Below are 25,851 nucleotides of genomic sequence, written 5' to 3' on the forward strand. Positions count from 1 at the left end.
TAAAATGTTTCTTTTTTTTTTTTAAGATTTTATTTTTTCCTTTTTCTCCCCAAAGCCCCCTGGTACATAGTTGTACATTCTTAGTTGTGGGTCCTTCTAGTTGTGGCATGTGGGACGCCGCCTCAGCGTGGTTTGATGAGCAGTGCCATGTCCGCGCCCAGGATTCGAACCGACGAAACACTGGGCCGCCTGCAGTGAAGTGCGCGAACTTAACCACTCGGCCACAGGGCCAGCCCATTCTAAAATGTTTCTTAGTCAACACGCATTTTAACTTATTAATAAAGTTTACTCACTTCTTGTTTATTACTGCTTTTAGTATCTAACTTCTTCCTCTTAGATTAATTTTCTTCTGCATCCCCAGTAATTCATCCAGGGAGGGTCTGTGAGTGAAAATGTCTATTTTTTCCTCCACCTGAGAATGAGAGTTTAGTTGAGTTTAGAGTTTTACATTCAACATTATTTGCTCTCAGAAACTTGAAACCATTGCTTCACTACATTTTTGCGACAATAGAACAGCGCCTAGCATCAAATAGGTGCCTAAGAAGTATTTGTTGAATAAGTAGGCAAAATTCATATAAAACAATTTTTATTTCAGCACACTCATAATTTAAAAATCTGGAAAGATTCTAAGCATCCACAGAATATAGAAATGAATAAGATAATAAATGTTCTTGGAAAGGCCTATTATCAGAAACAAAATTTTGCTTTCAAAGGCTATTGAAATACTGTCACATTTATATTGTTTTGCCAGTTGATTTTTTGTAATAATAATATTTCCACAGGGCTTTAACAGTCCAGATAAGCATTGTTCCCGTTTTTCGGATGAGCTGAGACACAAGAGTTTGAGGTCACTCACGCAGCATGAGACAGTCAGGATGCAAACTCCACCAGTCCCTGTGAGCCTCCAGCCTCCTGTCCTCTATCTTCACTGCCTTCAAGAGCCAAATGTAGAAACACTAGGGGGACAGGAGGAGAATGTTTTTTAATAATTTAGTGGTTGGAAGGTTTTCCTCAGGAAAACACAAACATTATGAAATGAAACTCAAGCAAACTTAACTCCATAAACAATGAAAATGGCTGCATTCCTGAAGACTCTGTAAGCCAAGCTAAAAAGCAAATGACAGACTGGGAGAAAATACTTGCAACCTCTAAAACAGAGGAGAGATTACTATCCGGATTATATATAAAGGTCATAACAATCAACAAGAACAGTATTCTGGGTGTTTGGATGCCATTAACATTTAAATGGGTGGACTTTGAGTAACGCAGGCTGCTCTCCATAATGTGAATGGGCCTCGACCCATCAGTTGAAGGTCTGAATAGAAAGACTGCCCTCCTCCAGGCAAGAGAGCCTTCTCTAGCAGACAGCCTTCAGACTCAAACTGCAACATCAGCTCCTCTGGGTCTCTGGACTGCAGGCCCACCTTGCAGATTTTGGACTTTGCAGGCTCCATAACTGTGCGAACCAATTCCTTATAATAAATTCCTATATAATAAATGTTATATTAATGTATTATATTAAGTATATTACATATATTATCTAAATGTAATATAACATATAACTATATAATGTAATAATTATAATTAACATTAATTATAATAATATAGTTAATATTAATTAATACACATATATATCTTATTGATTCTGTTTCTCTGGAGAACACTGAGTAACACAGTCTATTAAAAGTTCAAGGGGGCTGGCCCAGTGGCACAGCGGTTAAGTGCACGCATTCCACTTCAGTGGCCCGGGGTTCACCGGTCTGGATTCTGGGTGCGGACATGGCACCACTCATAAGGCCATGCTGTGGTAGGCGGCCCACATATAAAGTAGAGGAAGATGGGCACGGATGTTAGCTCGGGGCCAGTCTTCCTCAGCAAAAAGAGGAGGATTGGCAACAGATGTTATCTCAGGGCTAATCTTCCTCAAAAAAAAAAAAAAGTTCGAGGAAGGGGCACACACGTGCATACATACAGTAATAGTACAGGACACGCTGACACGGCAGAGATTTTGGTTCATGGTGGGAGGCTTAGTGATGCTATAGCCCCCCACTTCTGCCCTGAATCATGGACATGAAAGAAAAAATATTTTACTAAATCCATTGCAATGCTTGTAACCAGAAGGGATTTCCTCAGTGGCCCAGAAACTATTAGCAATCCCTAAAAGCCTGAACTAGACCAGCCAACAGGACATGTCAGCGACAAAGATGAGTACACAAGAATCCCGAACATTTAAGGAATTCTAAAATCAGAAAAGAGAGAGGCATAATGGAGACAGAAGTCCCAAGAAAACAGAGTAAGCCGAATAGGACTTTAGAAAAATTAGTATCCCCAGAGAAGACATAGTACATAGCATCAGAGACATTAATCAGCTAAAGAGCCCGGAGATTAAAAACTTAATCTGAAATAAAGTATGCACTAGGGGAGGCCGTACCAGCTGTGTGAATGCAGGTAAAGATGAGATCAGCGAACTGGAAGATGAAGCCAGGGAATTCTTTCAAAATATATGCCCCAAACACAAAGACATAAAATATTTCAAAGGAAAATTAAAAGACAGGTCCCTAAGTTCAAACATCCACCAAATAGGAGTTCCAGAAGGAGAGAAGATACTGGAGAAAAGACACTTCTCAAAGCAATTCTCAAAGGGATTTCCCAGAACTGATGAAGCCCTCAGATGGGAAGACTTCACCAAAGACTTAGCAGAAGGAATGGAGGAGCCAGCCCAGTGGTGTAGTGGTTAAGTTTGTGCGCTCCGGTGGCCCAGGGTTCACAGGTTCGGATCCTGAGTGCTGACCTAGCACCACCCATCAAGCCATGCTGTGGCAGCATCCCATATAAAACAGAGGAAGACTGGCACAGGTGTTAGCTCAGCAACAATCTGCCTCAAGCAAAACAGAGGAAGATTGGCAACAGAAGCTGGCTCAGCTGAGACAGCAGTAAAGAAAACAGACAAAAATCCTTACCATTATGGAACTAACGTTCTAGTGGAAAGAAAATAAGAGCCAACATTTACTGAGCCCTTCCTTCATGACAGGCACTTCACCAACTCCTGTAATCCTCACAACAACCTTCTAAGGTAGGAACTATAATTATTCCCATTTCACGGATGGGGCAGAGGAGGCATGGAGAGGTTAAGTGACACCTACTCCCCCGCTGATCTCCCCCAAGGCCACACAGCCAGTAAATGGCAGAGCCAGGACTGGAACTCAGGCAGTCCAACCCCAGAGCGGAGGCTTCAAGCCCTCACGGTCCTATGTGCTACTCTGTGTCTTCTGGTCGTCTGGAGGTAACATCTGCGAGGGACAGGCTCTTGTTTCACATAGCCAAATAGTTTTCCAAAAAGGCATTCCTGGTTTGGGAATCCATCAATTCTTCACTCACGCTACCAATTTTTATTTAGCACCTCCTATGTGCTGGGGATTCAGTGGGGAGCCAAGTAGAGACGGTCCGTTGTCACGAGGTGATTACCATCGAATGGGGACACAAATAAGCAAAAGGTCATTAGAAACTGTGTGGTCAGAGCTGATGGGGGAGGCGCAGGGTGCCGTAGAAGCACATAGGAGGGGGCCCAGGCCAGACCTGGTGGTTTAGGAAAGAGAAAGAGACTTCTCAGGTGGCACCTATAGGAAGAATGAGAGTGCATGGGCCACGCGGCTGGGGGGTGGCGGGGGAACCTGCGCAGGGTGGCCAGAGTGCATCTGGAGCTGGCGCTTAGGCCCGAAAATTTTTTAAAAATTTATTTGAGCTAAATGGGTGGGGTTATTATGGTGGCAATGTCCAGGGGAAAGAAAGAACACTGAAGAAGACCCAGGGGCGAGAGAGAGCAATGGACGCTTACCTGAGTTTCCAAGCTCATAATGAGTGCGGTTTTAGGGAGTTTCTGTAAGAGCTGGGCAGCAGTCTCTTCTAGAAGGGCTTGCAAGCCATCTCAAAGAGAGTGGACTTTATTTTATGAAAGGTGGGAGGCTCTGAAAGCTTTTTCTTTTTCTTTAGAGATTGGCGCCTGAGCTAACATCTGCTGCCAATCTTCTTGTTTTCCTCCTTCTCCTCCCTAAAGCTCCCCAGTACATAGTTGTATATCCTAGTTGTGTGTGCCTCTGGTTGTGCTATGAGGGAGGCCACCTCAGGGTGGCTTGATGAGTGGTGCTAGGTCCGCACCCAGGATCCGAACTGGCAAAACCCTGGGCCACCAAAGCAGAACGTGCAAACTTAACCGCTTGGCCACAGGGCCGGCCCTTCTGAAAGCGTTTAAGGAGAAAGACGTGTTTAGAATCATGTTTTAGAGACACTGCTTGGGCTCCCTGTGTGGACTATATTGAAGGAGGAAGCAGGAGATCAGTTAATAAGCTATTGCACGGAACCAGGAGAGAAAAGTGGTAGAACGGCCTCAACTGGGCCAGGGTGTGACCATAGAGGGGACAATTTGAGATAAATTAAGGAGGCAAAAAGGGCAGAGCCTGCTGACTTGTTGGGAGTGAGATATAGGGAGAAGTAAGCTTAACACTCAGATTTCTGGCTTAGGAAACAGGGTGGCTGGGGGACTATTACAAGAGCAGACTTGTTTGAGAAGGCGACGGGTCCTGGTTTTGACCCTAAGAATCAAGTGCATTGTAGGACATCAGGTGGCATTTGGGTTGTCTGCCGGAAGTTCAGGAGAGAGATCCAGACTAGGATGCCGATTTGAGGGGCATCTGCAGAATTACCCTCTTCAAAAGGTGTTTAGCGTGAGAAGGGACAGCACCTGGGACCAAGGAACAGGACTTATGGCCCAAGACAGACTGAGGAGCCCACGAAGGAGACCGGAAATGAGCTGCCAGAGAGGCAGGAGGAAACCCAGTGTCATGGGTGTCATGGAACCCAAGGAAAGAGAATGTTTTAAAATGAAGGGAGCAATCACAGAAGTAAACTCAGGACTTTTGGCATTTAACTGGAGGATGGTGAGAACAATTTCATGGCATGGTGGAAGCAGTTGGTCAGGGGCTAGGAGTGCCAAGTCCAACAGCTCCTCAGAGTACCTGCCTCTTGTGGCCTTTCTAAGGGAGCTGAGGCAAGCTGCCTTCCACTCGAACCCACCCTACGCAGGAGAATTAAAGACAGTTCAGTGGGTGAAAGAATCCATTGAGCTCCCCACCTGCACAGCTAGCTTTAGGAGATTTGGGAAACAGTCATAATTGAATCAGAGAGATTGAATTATCAGGACGCTGTAACCCAACCCAATCAAGGTGGCAATGAATGGAGCTGTGCAGAGCACAGTGTGTCCTTCCTTTTAGGCAGAGGCAGCCTCTCCGAGCCCTTGCTCAGAGGGACCCCCCTCTTTGTGAGCCTTGCCCAGCTCTCAGCTGCTCTGATGGGGCTCTGGCCTGGAGGAAGGACCTTCCCTCCCAGCTTCCTTTTGTAAGATTATGCTCACTCTGCTCGTTTGTTCTTTGCCTTAGGCATGAGAGGGCACCCGGAGAGGTTATTTTAAGAAATACAATTTCTCAGCTCCTTCTGATTTGAATGGATTTGGATTTGAATTAAATTGAATTGGAAGGTTTCTCCACTTCTGTCGGAAAGAGTATGGCAGGCCTGAGGTTATTAAAGTTAGGATAGGGTGGGTTTTAGGAGCTGGGAGTCAGGATTGCCCTGCCTGCAAGTTAGCTGCAAACGCCTGCGGTCTACACCGAAATAGAACCCTGGAACCCGCTAACCTCGGGGGCCTGGATGCCTCTGCCAACAGTTGGGGTCGAGGGCAAACACCCGGGGGCTCAGCGACTCTCTTGGCACTGGGGCCGGGATGGTAGGGCGGGCGGCGGCCCAACCCAGCGGAAGGACGTATCCCCAAGCCAAGGGCCACCGAGCCTCTTATTTTGTGCCAAGGCGTTTTCCTCTTGTCTTTAGGGCAGCCAGCGGGTACCCGGGAGAGAGTGGAGGCGGAGAGGGGCGGAGGCCCCGCCCAGTCCCCCACCTCTCCCCTCCACGTGATTTATTCCCAGCGAACAAACCAAATAAATAAGACCTTTTGTTCCCTCAAAAACAAAAAAAAGAAGTAAAACTACTAAATTCCTACAGCAGTGAGTAACGCTCGCAAACCCTATCCTCATGGCGCTGAAAGTATAGCGGGGAAAACTTACGATAATAAGTACACAAAAATATAAAGTATCTAGTCTGTTTCACGATGACTGGTGCTCTGGAGAAAAGTAAAGCAGGGAGGAGGGGTGGGGACAGACAAGGTGGTCAGGGAAGGCCTCTCCACAAAAGGAAGTGAGACTGAAGGAGATGCTATGTCTTAGAAACTTAGGTCAGTAAACGCTGTGAGAAGGCTCTTTTAACATTTCTGAGGTCAGCATGTATTTACGCTTTCTTGCTACGTTCCTGGGTCCCAGAGGCTGGTTTGGGTGGCCTGCTTTCCACTTGGTCCCTAACTCACCCACCTCTGCTCCCTCAGCTCAGGTGCCTGTGGCCTCTGGAGGCTGCAGACCCTAGACCCAGAGCACACGACTCAGCTTGGAAGGAATCCAACAGAGGCAGCGGGTCTGGCTAGTGAAGGTTCCCAGATGGCTGGCCCAGCAGTGGTCTGAAGCTTCTGGAAGCAGCAAAGAAGTGGGGAGGGAGATTGCCAGAACACTTTGAGTGGCATACGTAGTACTGGCCATCCTTGGCTAACTCGCAGTGCACGCCGCGGGGCGCACGGAGGAGGAATGAGCGGGCCGGAGGTGATTGTCTGGCCCGGGATGGGCGCTCACTTCTTAAATGAGTGAATGGCTTCCAGTGCGGGAACATTCACTAAATATATCTATCCAATTAGACTGTCAAGGACAATTCATGGCTGAATTTAAGTCAATTTGAATGGGTAAATGAAGCTCTGGAAATTTTAAGAGCAAGTGAATAAAGGGGCTCCAAGGACTTTATGGCTGAAAGGTTAACAAATATTTGGAATTAAATGAATATCAGGATTACACAAATTCATTTTAAGGGCTGAAATTCATTTAACTAGGACAATATGACTAAATTAAGCAGAGCCTGGCTCTGCCTCCCAAATGTAGAGAGGTGCTAAAAATTATATTTAGAATGGTTGGAGAGGGAGATCTGAGAGGCTGGGAGAGAGCGCCATCTACCTGGTACCACCAAAGCTACCGTCTGTGTACCTTTTTCCTCTGCCTAATCTATTAAAGAAAGAACTTATTCAATGCTTATTTATTGTTGCCTCTGCTGAGAGTTTTTGAAATAAGCCATGGTCGTCCTTGATGTTTGAGTGAAAGAACTTGGAATCAGAATTCTAGATGGTGAAGGAACTAAGCATAAGGAGGTGATCAAGGATTACCAGGAGCTATATCCTTAGAGACTATTTTGGGGCAGGACAGACCTGGCCTGAGAGATGTTACTCATTTCCAATTCTAAGGATCAGGATGCAGGCAAAGGGCAGATGAGAAATAGATGAAAAGTCAAGATGACCACCTTAGACCCTTGCGGGCAACAGTTCCAAGACTCGGGGCTAGGGACAGTGGGAGAGGAGAGAGGTACTCCCTGGGTGAACCTGACAGTCACTCTAGAGCTAAGGCATTAATCTGACAACGTTTAATGCAAACCAAGATTTTAAAAACAACAAAAATAACTATTTCCTAGTTAACAGGAAATTTTAAGTTGGGAGAAAGGCTTGATAAAGCAGTTGCCTGAGCTGCTTATGGGTGAATTTGCCAAGCGTGCCTTGGTGTTCCAGACGGCCCAGGTTAGCTGGAAGAATCAGAGGGTAAGGTGAATGGTTCATCCTTATCTTCCATAACCCACCCTATGGACTGATCAAATTAGTTGTGTAATAGCAGATTCTTAAAATAAAGGCTTAGTTGTCAGGATGCAATGGATCCTCCAAAATAGTGATTCGCTCTATCCCCACCCCCAAATTTCCCACCCTTAGTCCCAGACAAGCGTGCTGGCAAAGCGCTTGGTGAGCAGGCTGCTTTGACCGTGGCTTGTCTCCAGAAGGGACCTCACCCTTAGTTGTTTGCTGGTTTCAGGAAAACCAAGGTGTTAACTGTCTTAAAGTGTCATCAAAACACGATGGACACCACAGTTGCCCTGCCCTTGACAACTGCTCAGTTTTTCTGGTCTCTTTGCCCCTCCTCAGCCTGTTTTCAGGAGCAGATACCTGCTCCTTATTAAACTCCTTTGAATGTCTTTGAAAAAGTATCAGAGCCCATCTTCAGGTTCCCATAGAAAAGCTGGGGGTGGGTGCTGGAGCCTACTCGTTCGCTCGTTCCTATGGTACCGTGTCAAAAAATCCCCTTATCACAGGACCAATAGCTTCTTGCTTATAGAGCAAAATGTTCCAGTACCAGAAACATTTTTCAGAGAGGAATTGCTGACAAGTGCACAATTATTTTTATATTCTATAAACAGTAGTGAAACATAGTCGTCCGCCCTGAGGCAGAGTGATCAGAGATTGCTTTAACAACCTTGTCATTGCCTGACCATCCTCACCAGTGGAAGCCTTCTTGTCTGATGTCTTTACTTCCCTTAATTACTACCCCAGGAAACTCTGTGAGCATTGGTACTTTAACAGGATGTTCCAGGCCCCATCTTAATTGCTATGACCAAGATTCTGAACTAGCCAGCCCCTAGGAAGTCCAGGTTCCATTTAGAAAAGGAGGGTAAAGCAGCACTTCCCAAACCTGGACCTTAGATGCTTAGTCAGGCCGCCTCAGGGAAGTGCTGAATCAGAGCCTCCAGGGGTGGAACCCAAGATACCTATATTTTTAACAAGCTGTAGAGCTGATGCCCATGCCCAGCCACATTTGGGAAGCACTAATCCAGATTTGAATTAGAGTATAAATTGCATGTTTATGCCATTCCAATGACTATTTGCAGTAAATAGGCTGATGCCAGAGACGGCACAGATTATTTCAGTGACAGGTCAAATTTATGCTGATGTTTCTAATTTAATCATGGTTCCACTAAGGATCATTTAACCGTTATCCTATTCTAATACAGGAGTTTCTCAGTCAGTTTTTTATTTTTCATATATGATAGACTCACACCAGACTCCCCTTATCAAGTTGTACACAGTCATGCGCCACATAAGGACGTTTTGGTCAATGACGGACCACACATATGACGGTGGCCCCTCAAGACTGGTACCACACAGCCTAGGTGTGTGGTAGGCTATACCATCCAGGTTTGTGTAAGTGCACTCTGTGATGTCTGCACAGGAACGAAATCACCCAACAACTCATTTGTCAGAATGTGTCCCCATCATTAAGCAACGCATGACCGTACTCCCACACCAAACCATGTTCAAGGCTGTTTGACGCTTTAGAAATAACCTCAGTTAAAAGCCGAGTTGCGCCTGCTTGTCCCCATCAGTTTCCATTTGCAGTCATCGCTTATCTCACCATGGGTGATGTCTGATAGCTGTTGTTAATATTTCCTCAGGCTGGTTGATGAGCATTTTCAAGTCTCCTGAATTTTATTTCCTACTTCAGTCAATTTATTGGCAAAAATGTCTGTATCCGGTGGATTCAGCACACTAGCAAATGCGGCATCTGAGATTTAGTTTCTTTTTCTTAACCTTATGCACACATCCCATAGAGCAAGGGGAGGAGGCGCTGTTACGAATCCTTGCTCTTCACACCTACAGACTAATAGTAGACATGGGATGAGGTCCAGGAATCTGCGTTTTTACAAGTCCCCCCAGATAATTATGTACAGCGAAGTTATTGTGCATTAAACACTAAGGTATTATTTACACTCTAGTACTCACCTTGAGTAATTCTGATCTAGGTGATATGCGATAATATCACCTTTGAGAAAGAAAATAAATAAAAATAAATACTTTGAGAAATAAAAATACTCATGTAAGAGATGTTAAAGTGGAAACTTTCACACATCTCAAGACAAGATTTTATGCAATGCATAGGACATCACTACCCAGCAAAAGTAGCATCCTGGACCTACCTCCAGATCACTTACATTCTTGGCAGAACGCCGTACTGCTGGATGAGTCCTGGTGTGAGCCCAGCTTTCGATGAGGTTCTTCCAGTCTCATTAGGGGCCCAGGATGTCCCACAGAGATCATTCTTTCAACTCCTTGTTTTCACTCTTTACAAACAGGACCTTAAGGTAATTCCTTCTATATCTCGCGACATTGGAACACTTGACAGATAATATTTTTACTTAAATTTCATTGAAGCTATCATTATAATTTATGTCCTAGTGTAATTTTGTTATGGGTTTTAAGGTTCTGGGTAAACTTTTCTCCCCCACATTTAATTGTCACATTTATAGTAGTGTCTCTTCTGCATGTCTGTAACTTGCAGTTTTGACATCCTTATGATCACATTGATTATATAAGATTTCTCTTCTGTGTAGGTTCTACTCAAGGTGAACATTTCCTTTCTGACTCAAGTCCATATGATGCTCCTTAATAGCAATTTTCTCTTGTGTGGATTCTCTGCTGAATGGGGTGTTTTGAAGCCTGAGAAGAGCTCTTACTGCACTCTTCACATTTATAGGGTCTCTCTTGCCTGTGGACTCGCTCATGAGGGCCAAGTTTTGCACTCTGAGAAAAATGCTTACCATACTCACCACACTGATACACTTCCTCTCCCGAATGGAGGAGAGTGGAGCGGTGGTGAAGCCTTTACCACGCTTAGCACATAGATATGGTTTCTGTCTGACACGGTTGACTCTGATGAACTCAAAGATCTGCCACTCTACAACTCCCACCACCCTCACCTCATTTATAGGGTTTCTCTCCTGTACAGACACTCTAATGATGGCAAATAGTTTTGTACTGGCTGATACCCATAATCCACTCATCACATTTGTAAGGCCCTTCGACTGTGTGAACTCCAAGAGGAATTCTGCTGTAGTTCTTAACACATCCTGCACATAGATGGCAGCTCCTGTGTGGGTTGTCTGATGAACTCAAAGACCCATACTCCCGTTGAAGCCCTTCCACATTCGAACATTTGTAGCATTTCTCTCCTTTGTGGAATGTCTGAATTTGAAGTTATGTCTTAGGGGTCCAGCTATATCTGAGTTATTCATGTATGTATATATGAATTCTCTTCTCCAAGTTATTTTATATCCTTCTAAATTTGAGCTATTATAAAGGATTTTTGCATAGTTATTACCAATTTAGGACTTCTTTTCTGGGTGAGCTCTTTGGTGCCTATTCTTGACAAATTGTGATTTCCAGTTATGAATGTTTTTATACCTACATACACAGAGTTGGATGAGGTGGCTTAGCCCTCAGGTAAGGGAGAGCCTTGCTCTATATGGTTGGGCAACAGTTGACCTTGGAGCTTCTCTGAGTAATGTTCTCTGGGAGAGGGTCCCCTCTCCCCATTTTACTTTTCCTTCAACATTTTTTCTGGGTCCCAAAGTAATCTTTGCTCTCTGGAGAATGAATTTTAGTCCTCACTCACATAGGCTTTTACACAAGACCCCAAATGGGCAGATTTCTGTTTTTCAAAGTGGATATTCTTGATTTTCTTGGTTCTTAGAATCAGCTCCTTGAAGATTAACTGCATAGTTTTTGCTTCTGCAAGTTCTCCTTCCCATCTACTAGAGGAGAAAGATCTTGTTCTGTGTTCCTAGAATGCTCCCCTCGAAGAGTCATAATATAGCTGTACTCCAAGTTATTTGACTGTCACCTCTTCCTAGACTTGCTGGCAAGAAATCTTTCTGTAAAAGTTCCTAAAATTCTTTGACTTGAAGATTTCCTGATTCTCACAGTCTTCTGTGAGAATCAATGAGGGCAAGTAAGCTTCCCTCCACCCACCCCCTCAGATTTACTATTTGAGAATGGGAAGACAAGGACTTTCTCAGACAAGCCTGGGTTCAAATTCTGACAGCACTTTTCACAGTATGACGTGGGACATGGTATGAAATCTCTCTGTACCTTAGTTTTCTTCTTCAGTAAGACAGGAATAGCAACCTTTTCGCATGACATAGGGCTTTAATAAAGATGATGACTGGTTTTGATTATAAAACATACTTGCACAATGGCTGGAACATAAGAAATACTAACAAGACCAATTTCTCTTTCATGTTCTCAAACCACAAAGGAAGTATAGAAGAAGAATTAAGAACATGGCTCTGGAGCCAAGAAGGTCTGGTCTCAAATCCTTAGTGGCTGTGTTACTTGATAACCTCTCTGGGCTTCAGTCTCCTCATCTGTATAGTGGGGATGATAATGGTACCTGCCTTTCAGGATTGTTGGGAGGGGTAAATTAATTATTATAGGCAAAGCACTTCAAATTGCTCTTAGTATGTAGTTAACATGCAATAAACGTAGCTATTATTCTCTTAAATTTAACTATTGCTTCTGCTATCCCTTTCCAATCTGTCTTTTGTAAAAAAAAAAATTTCACTTCTCCAAAGTCTAGATGATAAAATCTTTCCCTAATATAAAGTCTCTGCACTTCAAGGGCTCCCTAGGTATTTAAGTTTGTGTCTCGCTGGTCCCAAGCAGATGTGCTCTGCTTCAGCCAAGTAGGGTCATCTCTAGGATGGTGGCTATCTGGGTAAATATTTTTTGCAGAGCCCCTGTCTATATAAGCAGTTTGATTTAGAAGCACATTAACAATTTCATGGGCCCATGTGGGGCATAGTAATCTATCAATGAAAATTTAGAATGGGTAGAGAAGAGGTATATATGTGTTTATTGTCTAATCAGTGCCCATGAGTCTTCATAGTGTCCAGGCACCATCTCTTCCTCTTCAGGTTCAGGAACCATCTCTTTGTGCTTTTTATTGTCAAATGCACTGTTCCTGGCTAATCTGTATTCAGACCCTCCCTCACCCCCAACCATGGCAACCACTGGTCCATTCTCTATTTCTTTATTTTTGCCTTTTCCAGAATGTCCTATAAATGGAATCAAACAGCATGTAACCTTCGGAGACTGAGTTCTTTCACTTAGCATAATGCATTTGAGATTCGTCTGTGTTGTTGCGTGCACTAATAGTTCATTCCCTTTTATTGCTGGGTAGTATTACGCTTTGCGGGTACCACAATTTGTTTATCCATCTACCCACTGAAGAACATTTGGGTTGGTACCAACTTCAGGTGATTATGAATAATGCTGCTATATACATCTGTACAGGTGTACAGGTTTTTGTGTGACTATAAGTTTTCATTTTTCTAGGATAAATATCTAGAATTAGGATTGCTGGGGGATATGGTGTATGTTCAACTTTTTAAGAAACCTCAAAACTGTTTTCCAGAGTGGCTGTAACATTTTGCATCCCACCAGCAATGTACAGCCATACCTCGCCTTATTGTGCTTTGCTTTATTGCACCCCACAGATATGTATTGTGTTTTTTACAAATTGGAGGTTTGTGGCAACCCTGCATCGAGGAAGTCTATCGGCACCATTTTTCCAACAGCATCTGCACACTTCTGTGTCTCTGTGTCACATTTTAGTAATTCTCACAGTATTTCAAATTTTTTATTATTATTATATTTGTTATGGTGATCTGTGATCAGTGGTCTTTTTTTTATTTTTTACTTTTATTTTGCTAAGGAAGATTCACCCTGAGCTAACATCTGCTGCCACTCTTCCTCTTTTTGTATATGAGCTGCCACCACAGCATGGCCACTGACAGACGAGGTATAGGTCTGTGCCCAAGAACTGAACCCATGCTGCCAAAGCAGAGTGCACTGAACTTAGCCACTAGGCCACCAGAGCTTGCCTATGTGGTCTTTGATGTTACTATTGCAATTATTTTGGCATGCCACAAACCACACTTATATAAGATGGCAAACAATTGATAAATGTTGAGTGTGCTCTGACTGCTCCACTGACTGGCTATTCTCCTGTCTCTCTCCCTCTCCTCAGGCCTCCCTATTCCCTGAGACACAAGAATATTAAAATTAAGCCAACTGATAACCCTACAACGGCCTCTAAGTGTTTAAGTGAAAGGAAGAGTTGCACGTCTCTCACTTTAAATCAAAAGCTAGAAATGACTAAGCTTAGTGAGGAAGGCATGTCGGAAGCTGAGAGCTAGGCCTCTTGCACCTGTTAACCAAGTTGTGAATGCAAAGGAAAAGTTCTTGAAGGAAATTAAAGTGCTTCTCCAGTGAATACATGAATGAAAAGAAAGCAAAACAGTCTTATTGTTGATATGGAGAAAGTGTTAGTGGTCTGGATAGAGGATCAAGCCAGCCACAACGTTCCCTTAAGCCAAAGCCTAATCCAGGGCAAGGCCTTCACTCTCTTCAATTCTTTGAAGCCTGAGAGAGGGGAGGAAGCTGCAGAAGAAAAGTCTGAAGCTAGCAGAGGTCAGTTCATGAGGTTTAAGAAAGGACGCCACATCTATAACATGAAAGTGCCAGGCGAAGCAGCAAGAGCTGATGTAGAAGCTGCAGCAAGTTCTCCAGAAGATCTAGCTCAGATAATTAGTGAAGGCGGCTACAGTAAACAACAGATTTTCAGTGTAGACGAAACAGCCTTCTATTGGAAGAAGACGCCATGTAGGACTTTCATAGCTAGAGAGGAGAAGTCAGTGCCTGGCTTCAAAGCTTCAAAGGACAGGCTGACTCTCTCGTTAGCGGCTAATGCAGCTGGTGACTTGAAGTTTAAGCCAATACTTATTTACCATTCTGAAAATCCTAGGGCCCTTAAGAATTATGCTAAATCTGCTCTGTGCGCTATAAATGCAACAGCAAAGCCTGGATGACAGTACATCTGTTTACAACATGGTTAGCTGAATATTTTAAGCCCACTGTTGAGACCTACTTTTCAAAATATTACTGCTCATTGACAAAGCGCTTGGTTATGCAAGAACTCTGATGGAGATGTACAATGAGATTAATGTTTTCATGCCTGCTAACACAACATCCATTCTGCAGCCCATGGATCAAGGAGTAATTTAGACTTTCAAGTTTTATTATTTAAGAAATATATTTTATCAGGCTATAGCTGCCATAGATGAGGATTCCTCTGATGGATGTGGGCAAAGTAAATTAAAAGCCTCCTGGAAAGGATTCACTGTTCGAGATGCATTAAGAACATGTACGATTCATGGGAAGAGATCAAAATACCAACATTCACAGGAGTTTGGAGGAAATTGATCCCAGCCCACATGGAAGATTGTGAGGGGTTCAAGACTTCAATGGAGGAAGCAACCGCCGATGCGGTGGAAATAGCAAGAGAACCAGAACAAGAAGTGCAGCCTGAAGATGTGACTGAACTGATGCAGTCTCATGATAAAACTTTAACAGATGAGGTATTGCTTCTTATGGATGAGTGAACAAAGTGGTTTCTTGAGATGGAAACTACTCCTGGTGAAGATGCTGTGAAGATTGTTGAAATGACAACAAAGAATTTAGAATATTACATAAGCCTAGTTGATAAAGCAGTGGCAGGGTTTGCGAGGATTGACTCCAATTTTAAAAGACATTCTACTGTGGGTAAAACGCCATCAAATAGCATCGCATGCTACAGAGAAATTGCCTGTGAAAGGAAGAGTCAATCAATGCAGCAAACTTCATCATTGTCTTATTTTAAGAGATTGCCACGGCCACCTCAGCTTTCAGTGACCACCACCCCGATCAGTCAGCAGCCATTTACATGGAGGCAGACCCTCCACCAGCTGAAAGATTATGACTCCAATGACGGTTAGCACTTTTTAACAATAATAAATTTTTAAATTAAGGTATGTCCAGTTCTTTTTAGATACAGTTCGATTACACACCTGGTAGACCACAGTATAGTGTAAATATAACTTTTATATTCATTGGGAAACCAAAAAAATTCATGTGATTGACTTTATCGTGGTGGTCTGGAACTGAACTCGCAATATCTCCGAGGTACACCTGTATGCCAGTTCCTGTTGCTTTGCACCCTTGTGAGCATTCGGTATTGTCAGTACTTCAAATTTTTAGCTCGTCTAAAAAGGGTGTGAGGTAGGAAGCTTCTGACATGGCTCCCATGGTAATCACACCCTTGGATAACCCCCTCCTCTTGAGTTTGGGCTGGATCTAATAACTTGCTTCTAACAAATACAATAAGAAATACTAACAATATTAATTTCCCTTTCATTTTCTTAAGACAAATGATTATGGCAACAGTGGCGAGGTGTTACTTCTGTGATTGGATTCCAAATAACCGTGACTTTCATCTTGCTGGTCTTCTCTTTCTAGCTCTCTTGCAAACTTGCTCTGATGGAGAGAGCCACCTAGCAAGGGACTGAGGGCCGTCTCCAGCCAACAGCCCGCAAGGAACTGAGGCCCACAGTCCAACAGCCCTCAAGTAACCGAATCCTGCCAATAATCATGCTTGAATTGGATCCTTCCCCAGTTGAGCCTTCATTTGAGACTGCTGACCCAGCCAATACCTTGATTGAAGCCTGTGAGAGACTCTGAAGCAGAAGATCCAGTTAAGCTGTGCCTGGATCTTTGACCCACAGAAACTGAGATAATAAACATATGTTGTCTTTTTTTTCTCTTTTTTTGAGGAAGATTAGCCCTGAGCTAACATCTGTTGCCAATCCTCCTCTTTTTTGCTGAGGAAGACTGGCCCTTAACTAACATCCGTGCCCATCTTCCTCTACTTTATATGTGGGATGCCTGCCACAGCATGGCTTGCCAAGTGGTGCCATGTCTGCACCTGGGATCCGAACTGGCGAACCCCAGACCGGTGAAGCAGAACGTGAGAACTTAACCGCTGCGCCACCAGGCCGGCCCATGTATGTTGTCTTAAGCTACTAAGTTTTGGGGTAATTTGTTACAGAGCAATAGATAACTAATACAGTGTGTAATGATATCTAATTGTGGTTTTAATTTGCATTTCTCCAATGACTAATGATGTTGAGCATCTTTTCAGATGTGTATTCACCATCTATCTTCTCTTGTGAACTGTCCATTCATACTGTTCCTTTTTTTAAAAAAAAATTGAGTTGCTTCTTTTCTTTTCTTTTTTTTTTTTTTTTAAAGATTGGCACCTGAGCTAACATCTGTTTCCAATCTTCTTTTCATTTTTCTCCCCAAAGCCTCCAGTACATAATTGTACATTCTAGTCGTAGGTCCTTCTGGTTGTGGCATGTGGGACATCACCTCAGCGTGGTCTGACGAGTGGTGCCATGTCCGCACCCAGGATCCAAATGGGCGAAACCCTGGGCCGCCGAAGTGCAGTGTGTAGACTTAATCACTCGGCCACGGGGCCAGCCCCCATTTATTTTCTTATTGTTGAGTTTTGAGAGGTTTTTAAAACATATATTCTAGATATATTCCTTTGTTATGTATCATACAAATGTTTTCTACTAGTCTGTGATTCATCTTTTTATCCCCTTAGCAGTGTCCTTCACAGAGGAAAAAAATTTTTTACTTTGATGAAATCATATTTTTTTCTTTCATGGATTGTGCTGTTAGTATCCTATCTAAGATCCCTGTTTCACTAAAGGTCATGAAGGTTTTCTCCTGTTTTCTTCTAAGAGTTTTATAATCTTATGCTGTACATTTAGGTCTGTCACTCATTTTTAAAAATTAGCTTTATTAAGATATAATTCATGGGGCCGGCCCTGTGGCCGAGTGGTGAAGTTCGCACGCTCTGCTTCGGCAGCCCAGGGTTTTGTCAGTTCCACCCCTGGGCACGGACATGGCACCACTCATCAAGCCATGCTGAGAGGCAGCATCCCACATGCCACAACTAGAAGGACCCACAACTAAAAATACACAACTATGTACCGGGGGGCTTTGGGAGAAAAAGGAAAATAAAATCTTAAAAAAAAAAGAGATATAATTCACATACCTCACAATTCACCCATTTAATGTGCAAATTCAATGTTTTTTAGTATATTCAGTTATGCAACCATCACCACAATCTAATTTTAGAATATTTTCATTGCCCCAAAGAAACTCCATACCTATTAGCAATCAAGCACCTTCTCCACTTCCCAACCTTAGCCCTAAGCAACCACTAATCTACCTTGTTTCTATAAATTTGCCTCTTCTGAACATTTCATATGATTGGAATCACACAGTATGTGGTCTTTGGTAACTGACTTCTTTCACTTAGCATATTTTCAATGTCCATCCATGTAACATGTAGCAGTATTTCATTTCATTTTATAGCTGAATAATATTCCACTGTATGGATATACTATATTTTATTTATCCATTCATCAGTTGATGGACATTTTGGTTGTTTCAACTTTTTAGCTATTATGAATGCTGCTGCTACGAACACTTGTGTACAAGTTTTGATGTGGACATATGTTCTCATTCTCTTGGGTATACTTAGGAGTGGAATTGCTGGGTCTTTTGGTAACTCTTTATCTTTTTGAGGAACTGCCAAAATGTTTTCCAAAGTGGTTGCACCACTTTACAATTCCATTGGTAATATATGAGAGTTCCAACCACCACCACTTGTTATTGTCCTTTTGATTATTGCCCTGCTAGTGGATGTGACGTGGTATCTCACTGTGGTTTAGCTACAATCCATTTTGAGTTAATTTTTGTATACAGTGTAAAATGTAGATCAAGGTTCATATTTTTGCTTCTGGATGTCCAGCTCTAGCATCATTTGTTGAAGACTGTCCTTTTCTACTGAATTGCTATTGCACCTTCCTCAAAAATCAGTTGATTATATTTGCATGAGTCTATTTCTGAATTTTCTATTCTGTTCCATTATTCTCTATGTTATCCTTTTGCCCATATTACACTGTCTTGACTGCTGTAGATTTATAGCAAGTCTTAAAATCAGGTATGAGTCCTCCAACTTTGTTCTTTTTCAAAATTGTCTTGGCTAGTCTAGTTCCTTTACCTTTCTATATAAATTTTTGTCTGGAATGCATTAACTCTATACGTCAAGTTGGGCAGAACTGATATCTTAACCATGTTGAGTCTTCCAATCTGTGCACACGGTATGTCTCTTCATTTCTTTAGTTCTTTTTTCATCTTTTCATTAGCACTTTGTAGTTTTAGCATATAGAAGCTGCACATATTTTCTTATATTTATTTCTCTTTCTCTTTTGGAGCTATTACATATGGTACTGTTTTTTAAATTTCAGTTTCCAATTGTTCATTGCTACTGTATAGAAATTCAATAGATTTTGTATATTGATCTTGTATCCTGCAACCTTGTGAATAAACTTATTAGTTCCAGGTCCTTTTTATAGATTCCTTGGGATTTTCTACATAGACAATCATATCATCTGTGAATAGTTTTACTTCTGCCTTTTCAACCAGAATGTCTTTTGTTTTTCTCTAGCCTTACTGCATTTGCTAAGACTTCCAGAGCAATACTCAATAGGAGTAGAGACAGTAGACATTCTTGTCTTAGTTTCCAATCTTAGGAGAGCATTCCATTTTTCACCATTAATAATGTTAGCTGTAGTTTTATGCAGATGACCTTTACCAATCTGAAAAAGTTCCCTTCCATTCCTAGTTTGCTGAATTTTTATTATGAATGGATGTTAAATTTTTGTCAAGTGCTTTTTCTGCACCTATTGATATGGTCATGTGATTTTTCTGGTTAAAACAGTTAATGTGAATAATTACATTGATATTCAAGTGTTGAGCCAGTCTTGTATTCCTGGGATAAACACTATTTGGTTAAGTGTTATCTTTTTATATACTGCTGAATTTGATTTGCAAATATTCTGCTGAGGAATTTTTGCATCTACGTTCATGGGGGATATTGGTTTGTAGTTTTCTTGTACTCTGTCTAGTTTTGATATGAAGGTACTGCTGGCTTTATAAAATGAGCTAGAAAGTACTGCCTCTATTTTCCAGAGTAAATTGTGAAGAGTTGTCATGTCTTCCTTAAACGTTTAGTAAAAGTCACCAGTGAAATCATCTGGAGCTAGTTTTCTTTTTTGGAAGCCATGAATCAGATTTCTCTAATAGGTAAAGAACTGTTCATCTTATTTCTCCTCAAACGAGTTTTGGTAATTTGTGTCTTTCAAGAAATTGACCCATTTCATTCAAGTTGGTGCGTATACATGCACGGAGATGTTCATAGTATTTCCTTATTATACTTTTAATGTTTGTAGGGCAAGGAATGATGTCTCCTCTTTCATTCTTTATGTCAGTAATGTGTCTTCCCTCTTTTTTTCTGGGTCAGTCTGGCTAGACATTTATCAACTTTATTGATTTTTTTTTTAAGAATCAGCTTTTGGTTTCATTGATTTTCTACTCTTATCTATATTATTTCCTTCTGCTTGCTTTGAGTTTTTATTTTGCTCTTCTTTTTCCTAGGTTATCTAAGGTGAATTACCCCATTTTGGAGACTGCATAGCCATAATACCAAATTCTGATTAAAGTAGTGCCAGGGAAAAAAAAAACTTATAGATGCAAAAATTACATATAAAATATTTTATGAAAAATAATCACATAATTAATAGAAAGCCCAATATTATAATATCAATAAATGCTAAAGAGCCATTGGCTCTCATTCAGCATCATTTAAAAATGAATAGGTAGTATGCTCACATTAAAACTATATTTAAAAATACAAAATGAAAAAGTACAGAAAAGCCTCACTCCCACCCCTGCTCCCCCAGACAACCATTTTATTAGTCCCTTGTTTATCCTTCCAGTGTGACATTACGCAAATATAAGCAAATATGAATATTCTCATTCCTCTTCCTACAGAAAGTGTATATTTTTATACAATATATATTTCTATATACATGCATACACACAGTGTTCTTCACCTTGCATTTTTCATCTTATAATTTATCTTGGAGATACTTCCATTTCCATAAGAAAATTTTGTTACTTTTTATTTCAGCTATGAACCGTTCCACTGTGTGGATGTAGTTTATTAAACCAGTCCTTTATTGATAACATTTGTGTTGTTTTCCAGTTTTTTCAGAAATTTCTGAGTCAAATAGCATAGACATTTTAAAGGTTTTTTGATATATATCACCAAACTGTCTTCTGGAAAGGATGCTGCCAAAGTATTCAGGGGAAACTAAATTCACTGAAATGCACTTATTAGAAAACAAAAAAGGCTAAAAATAAATAAGCTCTAACCATGTAACTCAAGAAGCTAGAAAAAAAATGATAAACCTAAAAGAAGTAGAAGTATATAATAAAGAATAAAAAATTTATAGCATTGTAGAAGCACAATGTGTCCTCATTAGGAAAAATATAAGTAAACCTACATCTACATACATTTAGTAAAATGGCAGAACATTTTTCTGCTTTTCAGGATTTTGCAAAACCTCTTTAAAGATAAAGAGGCCATCTTAAAAGCAACCAGAGAGAAAAGACAGAGTGTCTCAAAGGGAACAGAAATTAGGCGAATAACAGACTTTTCAATAGCAGCACTAGAGGCTAAGGAACTGCTGAGTAAAAATAAACATCAATCTCGACTCTATACCCAGCTATGCTATAATTCAAGAGTAAGGGAGAAATCAAGAAGTTACTACCCTCAGACTCACTTGCATAAAAACTACTGAGGGATTCATTTCATTTATATAAGAAACTCTTCTATAAGGCTTAGTATGTGCCAGACACTATTTTAATCATCCTACATGTATTAATTCGTTTGATCCTAACACCAACCCCACGAAGTAAATAATATTATCATTTTTATTTTTCAGATGGAGAAACTGAGGCACAAAGAAATTAAGTGATCCACTCACAGCCAGAGAGCAACAGAGCCAGATAGCAAACCCTAGCAGTCTGGCTGCAAAGCTGGTGCTTGTAACTACTATACAATCTGCCCCTAATCTGCGAGGCTGGGAAATGGAACTCAGAAGGAAGGAGGAAAGGCAAGAACCAGTTGCAAGAAATTGGCAAATGTGTATGTTAATCCTAACTTGCACTGGCTATTTACAATAGTAATAACAGTGACAAATTTTTGTTGTTGTTGTTAAAAACACAGTGAAATTAAAACCATATACAACATAACATGTACCATGGGAGAAGGAAAAGAAGAGTTAGTGTTCTCTACTGTGTTAAGGAGGGCATAATACGGACCTTAAGTTATGCTTGTTAACATAAAACAAAAAGAGATAAAAATTGACCACTAACCTTGTAGAGGAAAATAAAGAGAGAATAAAGAGAACATAATCCAATGGAAAGAATGAAAGGAGAGAAAAAGGTAAAAAACATCCCCCCGGCCAAATCCCAATCCAACAGACTTTTTCAAGGATTTTGACATGTTGATCCTACAATTTATATGAAAGAATAAAGGGCTTTGAATAGCCAAGACAATTTCTATAAAGCTGTAATAGTCAAAAGTCTGTTCTTGGAACAGGGATATACAAATACTCTATTAAAAGAATATATATCTGATAGCTTAGAATATGACAGAAATCAAAATCCATCAATTAGTTCTAAAATATCAGCATAAAAAAATCTCAAAAATGTAATGTTCAGTGAATAAAGCAAATTGGTAAAAAGATAATATACAATATGATATAATCTATATAAAAATTTAGAATACCATGGACATACAGGTCATAAGAAAAAAACACATAACAGGAGGAATACACAGTAACTTAGGCATGGTTACCTCTGAGCAGAGTTCAGAGAAAAGATAGGGCATGAGGCTTTAGTTGTATGTGTGTTTGGTTTTTTTCCCCTAACAAAAGATCTGAAGCTAATATGTCAAAAGTTTTAACATCTACTTAATCTCAGAAGTGAGAAAATAGTTATTTTCTGAACTTTTCTTTATGTCTGAAATACTGTATACTTAAAATATTTTTTTAAAATCTAAAAACAGAAAGAAAAAATAAAAGGGAAGAGATAGAGAGGGAAAACAGAGAGGAAGAGAGAAAAGAAACTAATATAAAACCTCAGAGGTGTTGTGAGAATTTTATTAATACCTTCATTGACCAATATTTGAGTGCCCCACGCGTGCCAGTTGCCGTTATAGTCCTTGAGGATACCAACCTCCTTTCCCACGTTAGGCCAATGGGCCCTGGACAGCGCAACTGGCAGCCCTCTTAAAGAGCCTGAAAGTCTTTCTAGTCCTGGATATCCTTTCCTCTGAAATGGCTGCTCAGGGGGCACAGAGAACACGTTGCTCTTAGGTGAAGGATTTGGTGGAAATGTTGACAAACCTCTCTTCTCTACCCAGATTGAGTATGAAACTTGGTTACTGACCTCTTCCTAACCTCCACTAGTTCAGGTCTTCCCTCTTCACAGCCAGGCCCCCAGGCTCTGTCTCTGATTAATCTGTGCCTCCTGAAAGGGGTCAACCTTATTATTGCCTTCATATATGATCCCTCCTTCCATTGGAGGGATAATGGTCCCACCTGACGTGGCCCACCTGGGAAAATGATGGGGCATGGAGCTGCCTGCCAAAGCCCTTCACAGCAGCTCCTCTGCTCCTGGTCCCAACTGGCCCTGATGCTAATGGGGCCCATCTTTACCCACTACAGGTCACTCTCTCGCCAGCACAGATCTCTCCCTGGACTGTACTCGGGGTCAAAACACCTGCTGGAGACTTTGAAGAAGCCTCTGGGCTTTCCACCCCACCATCCCAAAACCCACCTCCCAGGCACTGTTCTTTTCCTTTTCCTTCTAACCATTCCCTACCCTTTCAGAACTGCTTTCCTCTCCTCTAACTGCCTTCCATAAACCCTGACCCAGCCCCTTTCTTTAGTGATCTCCTCTACCCTGCAGATGCCTTACCTGGTGATTTCTACAACGCATGGTGCAAGACATCCAGCAGTTTGGTGACATGATCGACAGGGAGACACTCATTTAGGGCCAGCAGGCTCATAGCCTAGAAGGGCACTTTGCCAGGTAAGGGGCATCTTCCCCAGAGGAAGACCTTGTTAGTCACTGGTCCTGGATAACTCATGGGTTATGTCTAACACATGCCTCTTTGAGATGAAATATAAAACAAAAGAATAGCTACTGCTACCCAGATTCTAGTGGAGTCGATCTTATGTGGAGGTGGTCAGTCCGAATCCTGACACATAATTCCATTTAGGGTAATCATAGGATGTTTTTCCTGAATAATAATCAGATATGTGTTTTAACATATGAGTTTTGACTATTTTTATAATTGACAGTTCTGGGGTTCTGGATTCTTATGTTGAAGATATGTATTTTTAAATTTACTACACTGATTTAATAATATATCTCTGATAAAGTCCATTAGTATATTCACCAAGTTAACAGGATTTCTCTCCTGTAGGGATTAACTCATGATGAAACCTGTGATCTGACTGAAATCTTTACCACACAACATATGTTTTAAAAAGGTTTGACTGGGGGCCGGCCGCGTGGCTGAGTGGTTAAGTTCACGCGCTCTGTTTTGGCGGCCCAGGGTTTCGCCGGTTCAGATCCTGGGTGTGGACATGGCACCACTCATCAAACCATGCTGAGGCGGTGTCCCACATGCCACAACTAGAAGGACCCACAACTAAAATATGCAACTATGTACTGGGGGGATTGGGGGAGAAAAAGCAGGAAAAAAAAAAAAAGATTGGCAACAGTTGTTAGCTCAAGTGCCAATCTTTAAAAAAAGCCACTTTAAAAAATAAAAGGTTTCCATGTGTGGACCTTGAAGCCCTCACCACACATATCACACAAACAGGAGCTCTCTCCCACGTGGCTTCTCATTCAACAGATATTTACTGAGTGGCTCCTCGCACCAGGCACTGCACCAGGAGCTCAGGACACAGGTGAGCAAAGTGTGCATAGCTGTGCTCTCATGGAGCTCCCAGAACTGTGGGAGAAATGGCCTCTCTGGTAAAGAGGGAGATGTGCACTCCAGCAGCAGATCTTACTACACTCTCCACACTCAGGTTTCCTCCCAGGTGAAATCTGATGGATGTGAAGACCTGAGCTCACTTCCCGCATGCACAGCGTTTCCACCCTGTGTGGACTCTCTAACGAACATGAAGGTTTGTGCTGCAACTGAAGCCCTTATCACAGCATCGCATTTAATGGTTTTCTCCGGTGCAGACTCTCTGATAGAGAAGATCTGTGTTCCAAATCAAACCTTTACCACACTCAGCACATCTGTAACATTTCTCTCCTGCGTGGATTTATTGAGGAACTCAAGGTGAGCCTCCTTCCAAAGCCCTTACTACATTTATCACATAAAAATGGTGTTTCTCCTGTGAATTCTTTGACAAACTCGAAGATCTACGCTCTAACTGAAGAAGCCCTTTCACGCACATCACATTTGTAGAGCTTCTCCCCAGTTTGACTCTCTGGAGAATGTGAAGATCAGAGCTGTGACTGAAGTCCTTACCACGCTCCTCACTCTTGAAGGATTCTCTCCTGTGTGGACTCTGATAAGCATGGAAGTTTGTGCTTTAAGAGTTTCATACTTAAACAGTTTCTCTTGTGTGGACTTTGTGATGCACGTGGAGATCTACGCTCTGACTGAAGCCCTTACCACACTTAACACATTTGTACACTTTCTCTCCAGTGTGGACTCTCTGATGGTTGTGAAGATTGGAGCTCTGATGGAAGCCCTTGCCACACTCCTCACACTTAAAAGGTTTCTCTCCTCTATGAACCCTCTGATGAACGCGGACATTTGTGTTATAACTGAAGCCTCTGCCACATGTATCACATACGAAAGGTTTCTCTCCAGTGTGAATTCTCTGATGATAGCGAAGATCCGTGCTCCGACTAACGCTCTTGCCACACTCAGCACAGTCATAAAGTTTCTTTCGTGTGTGGAAAAGGGGATGCTTTAAGAATGAGAAAATTGGGGACCAGCCCTGTGGCCGAGTGGTTGAGTTTGCACGCTCTGCTTCAGTGGCCCAGGGTTTCACCAATTTGGATCCTGGGCACGGACCTAGCGCCCTCATCAGGCCATGCTGAGGCAGTGTCCCACATGCCACAACCAGAAGGACCTACAACTAGAATATACAACTATGTACTGGGGGCTTTGGGGAGAAAGAAAAGAAAAGAAGATTGGCAACAGATGTGAGCTCAGATGCCAA

At 41.9% G+C, this 25,851-nt stretch overlaps 1 non-coding gene across 1 annotated transcript in view; it reads right to left on the reverse strand.

Moving 5' to 3' along the window:
- Positions 1 to 569: 569 nt before the first annotated feature.
- Positions 570 to 25,851, reverse strand: part of LOC100629793 (uncharacterized) — a 44,556-nt gene continuing 19,274 nt past the window's right edge. Inside the window, exon 4 of the transcript XR_011436434.1 lies at positions 570 to 956. This is a non-coding gene — a transcript (uncharacterized protein). The remainder of the gene's footprint in view (positions 957 to 25,851) is intronic.

This window comes from Equus caballus, chromosome 2, assembly GCF_041296265.1.
Source record: "Equus caballus isolate H_3958 breed thoroughbred chromosome 2, TB-T2T, whole genome shotgun sequence".
Lineage (NCBI taxonomy): Eukaryota > Metazoa > Chordata > Mammalia > Perissodactyla > Equidae > Equus > Equus caballus.